Source organism: Pleurodeles waltl, chromosome 6 (assembly GCF_031143425.1).
Source record: "Pleurodeles waltl isolate 20211129_DDA chromosome 6, aPleWal1.hap1.20221129, whole genome shotgun sequence".
NCBI classification, from domain to species: Eukaryota; Metazoa; Chordata; class Amphibia; order Caudata; family Salamandridae; genus Pleurodeles; species Pleurodeles waltl.
Window position 1 is genome coordinate 739952577 of NC_090445.1, and position 13690 is coordinate 739966266.

The following is a 13690-nucleotide window of genomic DNA, read 5'->3' on the forward strand; positions in this document are numbered from 1 at the left end:
GGCCCAAATGGCTATAATGAAGATGTCCCTCTTAATGTCATTAATGAGGTTGTGAGGCTGAACAGGTGCTTCAGTTGAACATTTACTGTGACCCCCAATTAGTAAGGCGTCTCTCCTATCTCCACCTCAAGGTTTTCCTCTGCTATATTGTTACTGCCAGACCTGGTTTAGGAGCCACAGTTAAACTGTGGCTACCGGTCCTGTTTATGGTGGTTGATGTCATTTACCACTGGTGTCGTGAGGTCTGTCCTACAATGGGTCCGTGTGTGAACCATGAGAAGTATGTAGATTTTAGAATGTGTAGTTTATTCCTGTTAAGTCAATAGTGCTTGCTCTGACCACCTCCAACAGTTGCTTCTAATCATTTCGTTATAAAGGAAACATTGGGGATATTACATTCAGAATAATAAATGTTTAAGGTAGGAGGAGAAGACATACTGCACTTACAATTACATATTGATTTATAATTACTACCACTACCCATCTACTCCCTCAAGAAAAGAAGCACAATGAATGAAATAAACAGTACTAAAAATAATATACATTAAGAAATTACCATGTGAACAGGAAAGGAGAGTTGGGTCACATTAGCTATGAAAATCATGCTCATCATTTTTTATGAGTCTTGACCCTTCTTCCAAATCCACTGACCTTCCCCAAACTTAAATTCTCCAGTACATAACAGGGCACACTCACCTCAGTGCCTCTAGCGGTGTCCTCTTCCATTGATAGATGCCACAGCTGGTACTATTAAATGTTAGCATGCTGAATATCTATGCTGCTTAGCCCTGAAACCAACTAGGGGCCCTTTAATCAATGGACACACAGTCACTGGCACTATATATAACTCTTGTTTGTCACTTTTTAATCCCTTAGTTTCAGTTTTTTCCATTTTTCTCTTCCTCCATCTTTCCCATTTGTGTGTTTTTTCTGTCTCTTGCTGTCAGATGAGGAAAAAAAGAGTGTTAGTCCCTCCAAATGAGTGCTGGTGGCCCCCACCGGAAATCACAGACTCAAATTAAGTTCTGATAATACCCCCCAGCCTGCTCATTCATCCTTACTCCACACTAAGCCATGCCCTTGCAAGTTGCCCACTCTAGGTCTCCTCCTGAAGCTTGAGCCTATGTGTTAATTCTCACCAAGGTCACACACTTGTCTGCTGACTCAGTTGAGTTTGGGGATCAACTAAAGCACAATGCTATGCATTGACTGGCTAAGAATTAGAATTTTGTGTATGTGACTCCAGCCAAATACTGCTTGCCAGAAGAGTCCACTGGGTGAACCCTTCTTCCAAAACTATGGAGGGCGATTGGGTTGTGCTAAATATCCCGAAATCCACCTTTCTGCGTAATTTGCTGAACCAGTTCAATGGTTGTCCTCTGCGAAACTTACCTACAATTGTACTACTTCTTGGACTCTTCTATAGGGCCCCCCACCTTTCCACAATGCTGGCAAGCTCGTTCTCCAGGGACCTGGCACATCAAAATGTTTGTGCTTTTGATCTGCAAAATCGATTTATTTTCCCCTTTGTCGAACCTTGAAGCCTGGACTGACAGCCATGTTCCACCCTTGAACCAGTAAGGAACTCTATCTTTGTTCCCTTTGAAGCTTCTTTACTCTCACATATCTTCAATATTGTCACTGAGTTTGAAAGTGTGCCACCAAGCACTTCTGTTAATTTGTAGGACATGTTCTCTACTTTAAGTATTGTGAACTGGGATATATCTGGGTTGAAAACCAAAGTGAGTGCAGCAGTTTAGTTGGTATTTATTGGACAATTTCACATCATTTTGGTTAAAAACACGGGCTGTTTCAAGCTTGCTATGCCATGGTTTTGATTGTCATTCTCGATTGACTACCCCTTCCTCATCTGGAAGAGGGAAGGGTGGCAAGGCAACATAGTTTAAGCTATCGCTTAAAGTATCAATTACTGGTTTAAATATCACTGGCAGGGTCATCCAGGGGTTACAGGTTGAATTAGCAGCAGGTCTGTTTTTATTTAGTACATTTTTATAATGATGATTTTTCATCTTCTAACATTTTAAATTATCAATTTTTGTTCACATTTATAGACACAACTTATAGTTCTAATTTTTCATGTTTCTGCAGGCCGCATTTGGTTCTCTTTGGGGACTTTACCGCAAAGCCAAAGGCTGGGGTTTCTATTTTTCACCAATCTGGACCACACTCTATTGACAGCTCGACTTTGGAAACGGTGATAAAAGAAGGGGGGACATCTAGGCCCATATTTATACTTTTTAGGCGCCGCATTTGCGTCATTTTTTGACGCAAAAGCGGCGCTAACTTACAAAATACAATTCTATTGTGCAAGTATGCTCCGCTTTTGCGTCAAAAAGTGACGCAAATGCGGCGCAAAAAAAGTATAAATATGGGCCCTAGAATTTTGTAGGCAAGGGGGATTTGGTGAATTTTCATGATCTTATCCGTAGATGTACCACCCCTACCTATCCGTGACTCGGCTGTGACTCTATGATCGATTACATCTTTTTTCCACAGAGTTTTCCATCTTACCTAGGCCCGTATTTATACTTTTTGACGCTAAACTGCGCTAACGCAGTTTAGCGTCAAAAAATTTTGCGCCGGCTAACGCCATTCCGAAGCGCCATGCGGGCGCCGTATTTATTGAATGGCGTTAGCCGGCGCAAGCAGACCGGCACTGCCTGGTTTGCGTGGAAAAAAACCACGTACACCAGGCAGCGCCGGCGTAGTGAAAAATGGCGCTAGGGCGTCTTAAAAATGGTGCAAGTCAGGTTGACGCAAAAAATCGCCTCCACCCGATTTGCGCCATTTTAAACGACGCCCAGACGCCATTTACATGACTCCTGTCTTAGTAAAGACAGGAGTCATGCCCCCTTGCCCAATGGCCATGCCCAGGGGACTTATGTCCCCTGGGCATGGTCATTGGGCATTGAGGCATGTAGGGGGGCACAAATCAGGATCCCCCTATGCCACAAAAAAATATTTATACTTACCTGAACTTACCTGAATGTCCCTGGGGTGGGTCCCTCCATCCTTGGGTGTCCTCCTGGGGTGGGCAAGGGTGGCAGGGGGGGTCCCTGGGGGCATGGGAGGGCAGCTGTGGGCTCATTTTGAGCCCACAGGTCCCTTAACGCCTGCCCTGACCCAGGCGTTAAAAAGTGGCGCAAATGCGGGGTTTTCTGCCCCGCCAACTCCCGGGCGTGATTTTTGCCCGGGAGTATAAATACGACGCATTTGCGTCGCAGTCATTTTTTGGGACGGGAACGCCTACCTTGCATCTCATTAACGCAAGGAAGGCGTTCACGCTAAAAAATGACGCTCTTTACTCATACTTTGGCGCTAGACACGTCTAGCGCCAAAGTATAAATATGGCGTTAGTTTTGCGCCGAATTTGCGTCGAAAAAAACGACGCTAATTCGGCGCAAACGGAGTATAAATATGCCCCCTAGTATCCTGTGTGATCACTGCCAAACCTCACAGCGATCATTATCCTCATGCAGCTGTGATTCCCCCTGCAGATAATTCTCATTATCTTCTGAAGGACAGCTTTTCTTTCACTGCAGCCTTAATGGGCTGAGGTTGATGTGCAACCTGAATGATCCAGGGGACTTTTTAAAACTTTTCATTCGTCACCACTCTGCACTATTTAACTTATGTTTGTCTGAACAAGGTAAGGGGGTGTACCTGATTAGGTCCTTTGTAGATATTTGTTCGAAAATTAAACTATCTCTGCTTAAGCCAGTTCGCAACTGTCCTCTTTTAACAGCCAAATGGTTTGACACTTCCTGTTCACTGACCAGGAGACAATTGTGGAACGCCCTGAAAATGTAAACCAACGGATGCTGCAATGTGACATGTAGCATCTCACATATATTATAAGGCAGCTATCAACAACAGGAAAATTTCTTACGCATGCACAAATGAGATTCCATAATGCTTGCTTGAGAGTCCAAGAATGTTAAATCATTTTAAGGAGCTGTTAGAGCCATCAGAGACAGAGATGTTAACACATGTAGCCTAACTGTGCACTTTACTCCTGAACAGTCGGTTGCTCACTTTTCCCAAATGTATTCTGCTGAGCTCTATACAGAAGTGCAACTCCTGGACCAAATTCCTTGGCACTGTAAAGATACCCTAAATGTTGACTGAGGTGAGGCTATCAATGGTTTACAGGAGCACCCCTCCTCTGAGGCGCCTGGGCCGGATGGGGTTCCCATTGATATTTTTCAAGAGTAACATTGATTTATGGGCACCATTACTCTCAAAGGTTTTAATAGGATATCTGATAATTGTATATCACGTTTCTGGTTGTCACTCACCATTTTACCCATCTTTAAAAAAGGGCACAGGCAGCAGCCCAGCTGTTACAGATCAATTTCTCTTACTGCGTCACCTATGGAAATTCTGGGAAGAGTATTTTGTAGCAGGATTAGTGGCTGAGCCTCAGAGTACTTAGTCAATAAGCCTTACCAATGTGTATTTCGTCAATGTCTAGGTACACTGAAGCAGTTCCTGATCCTCCATCTTATTGTTGGTAAACAGGGTACTGCAAAGCACTGCCTTATGTACCTTCCACTCATGAATCTATCCTGTGCATTGGACCATGTTAATCAGTTGACGTTTTGGGGAATCCATTTAGGCAGAAACTTGATGGGTTTTTGGTATGGTTTCTTGCTGATTTACCTTGTGTACTTGAGGGTAGGTGCACTTTGACCCAAATGGTGAGCTCTCTGCCCTCTTAAGCAAGAGGAGTGAGGATGGCTGTGTTTAGCTCCCATTTTGTTTCTCCTTTACATTAATGATCTGAATATGTTTTAGTGAAGGGGGGATTGGATGTGCTCTTTATCAAACCTTTACCTCTACTGGCCTTATTGTACGTAGATGATGCAGTCTTAATGGCCCGTACTCCAAAAAGCCTGAAGCTCCTAGTCAGAGGCTTTGTAAATCTGATGTCAGTTTTAGATTTGGAGATTAACAGTCAAAACTGTCGGTATGCATATGTCGTAGACAACCCTTAAGGGCTCTATTGGTTAATGGTAACATTCTGTTAAAGGTTTTTCAATTCCCATACTTGGCGATTACTTGTGACCGTTCTACTTCATGGAGTCACAGGGCCTGATTTTGAGTTTGGCAGAGGGGGTTACTCTGTCACAAACATGATGGCTATCCTGTCTGCTGTATTAAAATCCCATACTAGCATGTGGAGATCATAATATGGCGGACAGAATATCCATCACATTTGTGATGGAGTAACCCATCCACCAAACTTTAAATCAGACCCTTAAACTGCCTTTTCAGAGTCAGATTCTATAACAGTCAGTCTGTGCCTTGTACTCTTTAGCTTCTGCAATAGGCAGCAAGCCCCTTGCCCTTTTGATGGTAATTTACAACGGACAATGTGTCCTGGTTGCTCTGTATCAAGCAGGGGTTTGGGAATACTCAAATGTTCGACCTATCCAGCATGCAAAGAATCACTGTCTGTGCATTGTTTTGGATGTGCTTCTCTCCTGTTCCACTTTTATTTGTTATGAGGAGCTCAGACTTCTGTGGCTTGAGGATTCTATCCAACTAGGTCCATTATCACTCTGACCCTCAGTTTGGACCAATCCTCTTGCCACCTTCAATCAATTTGTTATCAAGGTTGTTTAAATTGCAAGGAGCATCTTAAAATTCCCTGGTTGTACTATGTTAAGAAGGTTTTTGAGAACGTGGGAGCTCTGATCTGTTTACGAACCCTTTTACTATTCATAAACTATATATACATGTATAACTTAAAGTCACTGTTCGGTTGGTGCTCTGAAAAGGAAGATGTAGAAGTGCTCAGACCCTTCGTTAGGTCCTAAATTAAGCCTCAGACATGCCTGGTAACTGAACCCTATTTATTGAAGGTGGCTGGGTGGTGGGCTAGGACACTTCTTACTCATTTTTGGACTGGGATCATCCATTCCCAAATCTGCTCTCCACTGGGTCAATATGATCATTCCAAAATATGTTTGTCCCTTCGGTCGGTCTTCTGTCCTGACACTTTTACACTCTGCAATTTTTTGCATCTTTTATTGTGTTTATTCAAAACATTTCCTAAATACCTAATTGAAGAGATATAACTTTGTTCAGTGTAGACTAGCTCTGTGCTTTTTACAGTTATTAAAGGGGAATAACATTTGATTTGCAGTGAACTCCTTTTTAAAATCCATCATATAGGGCCAGATGTATCATGAGTTTTTGCAATCGCCCAATTAGGCCATTAGTGATCGCATAAATGCATTTTGATATGTATGAATTCCAATTTGCGAGTTGGTAACTTGTTACCGAATTGCAAATTAGAATTGCGACTACATACCGATTCGGTATTAGGAAGGGGCGTGTCAAGGGTGTACCTTCCTATTACCCAGTCGCAGCGGTATGTAGGAATGTTTTGTGACCGAAATGCGGTCGCAAAACATTTGCATTTTACCCCCTACTTCAAGTAGGTGGTAACCCAGGACCTCTTCCCCTTTGTGAATGTATGCGAAGACATTTTTTAAGAGCAGGCAGTGGTCCCACGGACCACTGCCTTCTCTTAGAAAATGAAATAAAAACTTTTCATTTTTCATTTTTTAAATGCATCCTATTTTCCTTTAAGGAAAACGGGCTGCATTTAAAAATGAATTGCTTTATTTAAAAGCAGTCACAGACACGGTGGTCTGCTGAGCCCCGTAGGCCACCATCCATGTGATTATAGCTATTCACAATGGGTCGCAAATTGCGACTTACCTCATGAATATTAATGAGGGAGGTCGATTTACAAGCCATTGGGAATCGCAAAATGAAACTCCTGGAGTTTCATACATTCAAATAGCGATTACGTAATTACGATTTGCAGACAATCGCAATTAGGTAATCGCTATTTGGATAAATGATACATCTGGCCCAAAATGCTGTAAGATGATGCCTTTTTAATTTATATTTATAGCCCTATTTTGCTTTGGTTATTTTAACTTTTCAGTTTTAAATGTGTGTATGTTTTACTTTTAGGATTATACTTTTTAATCAAATAAGGTATTGTTGACCGACTGACTGACTGTATGGTACAAATGTGTACCCATGGCCTGTAGGTTAAATGCCCTGTGTGGGCTGCAGCACCTATTGTGCCATTCACTACAGTGGCAGTGCAAACTTGGCTTCAGGCCTAGCATTTTAGCCTGACTGGAGCAGTGTAATAACTGCAATTCAAGCTGCCAAAATAAACCCTTTTGACAGGTAAAAACAATTCTTTAAAATATTAATAAATCACCTCTTTGTAAACCGTATAGCCTACAAAGCAGTGTGCATGGTATTTATAGGTAACTGTAATGTTAACAAGTCCTGACTAGAACCCAATAGCTATTTTCACTGTGACAGACCTGCCTATACTACATAGAGAAATAGAGTACAAATTAAAATATGAATCCTGTATCTGAGGACTGGGACCCACTAGAAACATAATTTAACAATTATTTTAAATAGTTATTAAAATTCCAGTAAAGCTGAATTTTCAATAAATATCAAGGAAAAGTAGCTTTTAGAAAGCTACTTTTCCTTGTCTGATGTTCCTGGAGGCTAGTTTACATTCAGTCTCTAGCTTCTTCTGGCTGGAAATTAACCTCAAATAGATGTGAATAGGTGAGAAATGACTTCTAGGAGCTAACAATAGGCTTACCTTAAAGAGCAGACACACCTCTTCTGAATATACAGGGTATGGGCTACACCACAGTGTCAAATCCTGCTTAAGTGTCAAAACCCTACTTGACAGGTGTGCTGGGTTTACATATAACCCTTGGGACACACAAGAAAGAGGTGAGTTGAGGATTTCAAGACAATTTTTGTGAATCCACTGTCCAGTTGCTGAAGGGCTTTTGTCCTACCAGACTTCTGTCTCTGGGTTTGTTGTGGGTATAGTACCTGCTCCAAACTGTGTGTTAGTACTTAGTAGATGTAGTACGACAGTAGCATTACCATACCACCCCCCCCCATACCCCACCTCAGCCCTCACAGCACAATTTTAATGTGGCTGAAGACTTTTGCCATCTTGAAAATACCCCACGTGGATACGGTTGGCCCTGGGAACATTTACCCTATTGGTTAGGGTCTCTACATGTGATCCCACCCACTTGCTACTACCAGGCATAACTCTAACCCCTTCAGATACCCACTTCAGAACACTATCTGGACGTGTAGAAGATCAGAAGAGGACTGTACCTGCTGTCTGTGACCTGAGAGCCCTGAAGTACTGGACTTGGTCTCTCCGGTACTCAGAACGAAAAATGAACCTCAAGGGTCATAAGGCCTGTTCAAGTTACAAGCTACATGGATACAACAAGCTACAAAAGGCTTTTTCCTGGAAGTACCCAGCTGACCAGTGTCAACTGGACCTGAAGTGAACCCTGCTGTTGGCCTCTACCTGACACCCTATGACTTTCAAAAAGCCTCTTCTGAGAATCTGAGTTTTAGAAGTGTATGTCAGTGGTTGATTGGGACTTAAAGGACTAAGGTGGTCATTCCAACCCTGGCGGTCGGTGTTAAAGCGGCGGCCAACCCGCCAACAGGCTGGCGGTAAAAAAAATGGAATTCCGACCCTGGCAGAAACCGCCAACAGAGACCGCCACTTCAACACTCCGACCGCCACGGCGGGACAAACAAACAGAGCAGCGGTCACCGCCAACAGACAGGCGGGAGACAAAGTACCGCCCACCCTATCACAACCCACCAATCCGCCACCTTTTCCGGGGCAGTAGCCCCGCCGATAAAAACATGGCGGAAACAGCCATTTCGAATGGAAAACGCTCACCTCCATACACCCCACGAGGAATCTGGACAGCATGGAACCCGAAGTCAACATCCTCCCAGCTATTGTCTTCCTGCTCCTCTACCAGGAGCACAAACGCCGGCGCAGAAGACAACGGTGAGTACTGCACCTACGACACAGGGGAGGGAAAAAATTACAGGGACACACATACGCGACACACCTACCCCCACCCTCACCCACTACAACACACACATCAATGCATAGCAATACATCACAGTTACACCCCCAAACCCCCCGGAAGAATGCAAAGACAAAAGGAAATGATCATCAACTGTCGAATATATTGTATCACTGGCTTATAAATATATCACACATCTAAAACTATTATATACATAAATATTGAAAGTCCGATAATTATTGCAGGCATTGTCCGTGGACCACTGGGCCCAAATCACATGGGCAAAGCCCACACAGGATACCTGACACCAACGGAGAGAACACTGCAGGGGCATCAGATAGCAAAACTACAGGCACCTCAGCGGGAAGGGAAGGGGGGGCACCTCAGCCAGATGAGTCCACGACGCCAGATCCACAAGGGGCCTCCATGCCCACTGTTCCATCCTGGGGAGTGCAAAGCTACAGTCTCTCAAGTCTCTACAGTGGGTGGTTTGCCCACTGTTCCATCCTGGGGAGTGCAAAGCCACAGTCTCACAAGTCTCTGCAGTGGGTGGGTTGCCCACTGTGCCATCCTGGGGAGTGCAAAGCCACAGTCTTTCAAGTCTCTGCAGTGGGTGGGTTGCCCACTGTGCCATCCTGGGGAGTGCAAAGCCACAGTCTCTCAAGTCTCTGCAGTGGGTGGGTTGCCCACTGTGCCATCCTGGTGAGTGCAAAGCCACAGTCTCACAAGTGGATGACAGTCTCCACTGGTTCTGGAGGGGGACTGGTGCCCAGAGTGCTTCGTGCAGCCCTGCCCGACACAGATGAGGGCCGGGCCCTTCTGCCAATGGGCCAGCGGTGCTTGAGACGGCGTTGCCCAGTTCAGCGGTGCTTGAGACAGCGGTGCCCAGTTCAGCGCTGCTTGAGATTAAGGGCCCAGTTCAGCGGTGCTGGAGACGGCGGTGCCCAGTTCAGCGGTGCTTGAGATGAAGGGCCCAGTTCAGCGGTGCTTGAGACGGCGGTGCCCAGTTCAGCGGTGCTTGAGACGGCAGTGCCCAGTTCAGCGGTGCTTGAGACGGCGGTGCCCAGTTCAGCGGTGCTTGAGACGGCGGTGCCCAGTTCAGCGGTGCTTGAGACGGCGGTGCCCAGTTCATCGGTGCTTGAGACGGCGGGCCCAGTTCAGCGGTGCTTGAGATGAAGGGCCCAGTTCAGCGGTGCTTGAGACGGCGGGGCCCAGTTCAGCGGTGCTTGAGACGGCGGTGCCCAGTTCAGCGGTGCTTGAGACGGCGGTGCCCAGTTCAGCGGTGCTTGAGACTGCGGTGCCCAGTTCAGCGGTGCTTGAGACGGCAGTGCCCAGTTCAACGGTGCTTGAGATGAGTGTCCAGGTCAGCGGATCCGGCCATGGCATGGATGTCACTCGCCACCTGACATGTGGCTGGGGGGGCCTTCCTGCCCATCTGTCTGTTGGCTTGCGGGGCCCTCCTGGGCTGCAGTACCGGGCCTGTGGGTGTCCTCCTGCACACATGGGACGTGGCTTGCGGGGCCCTCCTGGGCTGCAGTACCGGGCCTGTGGGTGTCCTCCTGCACACCTGGGATGGGGCTGGTGTGGCCCTCCTGGGCAGCTGGCCTGCTGCCAGACTTGTCGGGCGTGCTGCCCTTCCCACCCTTCCCTGTTCGCCTGTGGCCCGTTCCCACCTTTGGCGGTGTGCCAGGTGGCACCCCACTTCCTGCCGGAGCCATGGTAGGGATTTTAGTCCCTGGTGTCTTAGGCCTCTCGCGCCGGGCACTGGCAATCTTCGGATGCTTTTCCGGGGGTGGGCTGGCCGTGCCTTGGCTCCTAGCTGAACTGCCTGCCCTTGAGGGCGGGGGACTCCACAGTCCATGGCAAACAGTCTTTATAGGTCCCGGTTTTGTGGTGGCTGAGGTGCTGATTGGAGTCTTATGAGATGGACGGGGTGGGGAGTTGTTGGAAAGAGGTTAAGGTTGGCAAGGAAAAGCAATTTCGAAAGAGAGGGACGGGTAGGTGTAGTGGGTATGGGAGTGGAGGAAGAGGATGTGGTTGTAGGAGTGTGAAGTCTGGTGTCTTTGGGTGCAGGTGCTTGGGCTGGAGGCTGTCGTGAGGTGGATGGCTGTTGGGTGGGTGGCTGCCTGCGTTTGTGTAGTTTGGAAGAGGGGGTGACAGACACACTGGGAGAGGACACAGGGGACGTGTAAATGGTAGTGGGGGTGGTGACTGCACGTGTGCGGAGTGTTCTGGTGGGTGTGCTGGTGATGGACGTAGTGGCTGAAGATGTTGTGCATGCAAGTGTGAGTGGAGACGTCACAGGGAGGGAGGAGGGAGATGAGGAGGAGGGGGACACAGTGGAGGCAGTGGGTGTTGTTATGTCTGCATGTGGATGTTGCTTGTGTGAATGCTTGTGTGATGTGTGGTGCTTATGTTTGGCTGAGCTCCCCTTGGGTGTTGAGGTGTGTACAGGCTGGTCTGATGGTGTGTCTGGGATAGGCAGAGGTACAGGGGATTGGGTCTGGGTGGAGGAAGTTGGAGGGGGGAGGCTAGAGACAGGGACAATGGCTGCCGTCAGTGCTGAGGCCAGAGCGTTGAACGATCGCTGATGGGCAGCCTGACCAGAATGAATGCCCTCCAGGTATGCATTACTCTGGTGCACTTCAAAAGGGTAGACTGCCCAACATTGATGGTCCTCAGGAGGTCAATGACCTCCTCACTGAGGGCAGCAGGGGTGACAGGGGCAGGACCTGAGGTGCCTGGGGCGAAGGAGATGCCCACCTTCCTGGGTGAGCGGGCACTGGGCAAACGCTGAGGGGCTGGTGGGAGGGCGGTGCTGGTGCGCTGGGTGGCGGCTGTACCTGTTGTTGCGGGGGCACGGATGTTGCCGCCACCACAAGGGAGCTCCCTTCAGAGGACGAGTCGCTGCCACTGACATCAGCACGAGTCCCCGCTGTGGAGCTCTCCTCGCCCTCCGTCCCACTGGTGTATTCGGACTCCGTTGCATGGCCCTACAGGGCCGTGTGGGATGCAGCTCCCTCGTGCTCTGATGCCACTTCTCCTCCGCCTGATGATGCTAATGCACACATGAACAGGAAGACCACAAAAAAGGGAGGGTGGAGAAATAAAGACATGTTGAGTGCATGCATTGGCGACACCGTTGGCGGAGAGGACAGACACAGAAGCCCCCTGCACTACGCCGCGCACTTGGGGTCCACTACGCAATCCGTGGGACATGGCCTACAAGCCTATGGACGACAACTGCACACATAGATGACACAGGGCCATGGATACCTGTACTTGGCACCCTACAGAGGTGGGGGGCGGGGGCACAGGGCCATGCCTTACGGAGGGGCCTAGCCTACAGAAATCCCTGGACTAGGGATACCCACAGCCCTCCTCCCCCACCCAGACACCTCCACTGCGCGCAAAGTCACCAGAGTGAGAGTGTACTCACCCCCTTGTGTCTGCTGTGATGTCCTCACACGCCCATCCAAATCGGGGTAGGCCACCGCCAGGATCCGGGACATCAGGGGGGTCAAAGTCCGACTGGCACCCCCTCCCACGTTGGGAGGCCATCCCGAGCCGAGCCTCTGCCGTCTTCCTGCTCCAGCGGCCGATGTCCTCCCATCTCTTCCGGCAGTGGGTGCCTTGTCTGTTGTGGACCCCCAGGGTCCGGACGTCCTTGGCGATGGCACTCCAAATGTCGATTTTCTGGTGGGCGCTTACCTATGTGACATGTACAGGGAGAGAAGTATAATCATCACCTTCTGCATGCTCCATGTGAGTGGCCCCCCATCCCCACCCTTGCCATGTGGCACATGCTCCCATCTGTCGTTTGATGCATGCCCTCCCCACCATCTTTCATCTACCCCACTCAACACAGGCATAGCCCACAAAGCATGGTCCCAGTGTACTTACCTGTTGGTCTGGAGGACCGTAGAGTAGCGCATACTGGGGGAGGACCCCCTCCACAAGTTTCTCCAACTCCTCCGCAGTGAAGGCAGGGGCCCTTTCCCCAGTCGCATGAGCCATTGTCTCTTCCAGACCGAGGTCACAGCAGCACTTGCAGTGTAGGTCCTCTCCTGTGGAAGATCAGGTATTGAGTGATTAAGCTGATAGAATATGGCGGTTACGCCTGCGGCGGTGCGTACCGCGACCGCCGGTGCACATCGTCATTGGCTCCTGAAACCCATAGGGTTCAATGTTAACCAATGCTGCTTTGCGCCATGGTCTTTGACCGCCTACCGCCACGGTGTCCCACGCCAGCGCATTGACCTCACATCCCATTGTCGCACTTCACAGGTTAGGCAGCCGCCATTTCAAAGGCCCACATGGCTGAATTTGTACTGCGACACACATACCTAGGCCTTGCATCAACACTCATACAAGCCATACAATGCATAGGGATTCGTGTTATGTGCAAGCTGTGGGAACGTACCTGTGGTTTGATTGACTCTGTGCTCGCTGTTGTCCTTCATAGGCACCGTCCACTGGGACATGCAAGGAGATGGAGGAATCTTCCCGTGTACAGACCGCTGGTGGACCTGTCGACAATGGAGGAAAGACATGTCATACTGACATACAGGCTTGACCGAGCCACTATACAGGAACTGTGTGCCCAGCTGGAGCCAGACCTGATGTCACCTATCCGCCAACCCACAGGGATCCCCCCTCTAGTGCAGGTTCTGTCAGTACTTCATTTCTTAGCAAGTGGGTCATTTCAAACAACTGTGGCCATTGCATCAGGGATGTCCCAGCCCATG

The 13690-nt window shown here is 48.4% G+C and overlaps 1 protein-coding gene across 1 annotated transcript in view; it reads right to left on the reverse strand.

Annotated features, from left to right (window-relative positions):
• The window catches only part of LOC138300223 (pancreatic triacylglycerol lipase-like), a 212048-nt gene that overhangs the window by 28646 nt on the left and 169712 nt on the right, over window positions 1-13690 (reverse strand). The window lies entirely within an intron of this gene.